Source organism: Trachymyrmex septentrionalis, unplaced genomic scaffold (genome assembly GCF_001594115.1).
Source record: "Trachymyrmex septentrionalis isolate Tsep2-gDNA-1 unplaced genomic scaffold, Tsep1.0 scaffold110, whole genome shotgun sequence".
Classification (NCBI taxonomy): Eukaryota; Metazoa; Arthropoda; class Insecta; order Hymenoptera; family Formicidae; genus Trachymyrmex; species Trachymyrmex septentrionalis.
The window spans coordinates 124,599-125,814 of NW_017304229.1; the positions used below are offsets into that span (position 1 = coordinate 124,599).

At 30.3% G+C, this 1,216-nt stretch overlaps 1 protein-coding gene across 2 annotated transcripts in view; it reads left to right on the forward strand.

The window, feature by feature from the left end:
• The first annotated feature begins 237 nt into the window (after positions 1–237).
• The window catches only part of LOC108751249, a 15,244-nt gene continuing 14,265 nt past the window's right edge, over positions 238–1,216 (forward strand). For both annotated transcript variants that reach the window (XM_018491352.1, XM_018491338.1), the window contains exon 1: positions 238–465. The gene's annotated coding sequence lies outside the window, so the exon portion shown is untranslated. The remainder of the gene's footprint in view (positions 466–1,216) is intronic.

The following is a 1,216-nucleotide window of genomic DNA, read 5'->3' on the forward strand; positions in this document are numbered from 1 at the left end:
TACAAAAGTGAACAAATTTACTGATAATTTCATTGGTCAATGCCTAGTAAATTTGCTCACTTTTGTAATTTTCATCTTGTTTGAAGATACAGAATCGACTCCCTGATTCGAATTAAACCCTCGGTGGAAGTTAGGACATTGTCGAAAATGTGATACCTAGTTCACATCATTTACAAAATTGATGTTGGTGCCGCTAGTGTACAGTGGCTTTCGAGTGTCACGCGAAAAACACCGGGGACGGCCTCTCTCAAGTTTTTCTGTGCTCGTGTTTTCGTGATGATAATAAATTTATGAGTCTATTCGTCTCGCCGCGATCTTTTGACCGTAGTAGATCACACTCAGGATAAACTAGAAGACTTTTCTGACACCTCGCCGTAATAATGTGCGAGCTAATTAAAATGGATAGTTGAACGCAATGATGACAGATGATGCGAACTGACGTGCCGGTAGATCGAAATATGAGAGGTACGTAACGTGTATGGGCGATCAATAAATTATTCACGCGGAGAAAATATTCCATTTATTTCAAAACAAGTGTTTGTCGTGACAAAGTCGTCTGCATTGAGGATCAACGCATATTATTTTGCTACATTCTCAATGCTTCTCCGATTCTGATCATTCGTATATATGTATTTTTGAATATCGTAAATCGTAAGTAACATGACGAGGATCATGTTATTGAATATCTATTGAAATTTAGCTATTATTTTTCAACTGTAAAATTCAATTTTCTACAAACAGGCGACAAAAAACATTTACATAAAAAATTATTTTAAGAATAGAGTTAAGTTTTTTTTCTGCCTTTCTGTCTCTTAATTTTTCTTTTCTTTATTTTATAAAAGCATAAGTTAAATTTTTTTACTTGAAGAGACAAAGTTCAAGATTAATTTCAAGTTGGATTGCATTAAATTGAATTTCATATCTTTCTATATTTTCTTATATCTTATGCATGTTTTAATGCTTCTTGAAAGACAATTGCAATTTTATTATAATAATTTAATGCCAATATAATCATTTTTATTGTTTTAATTAGCACAGTATGTTTTTTTAACATACATTCTTTTAATCGCATTCTACTTGTACTAAAGTGAAAGTTGAAATTGATACAGCAGCAAGATGTAATCCTCTAATTTTTATATTCTATTATAATAAAATTATTTATTTTGTATATGTGTATATATATATATATATATATATATATATACACATATATATA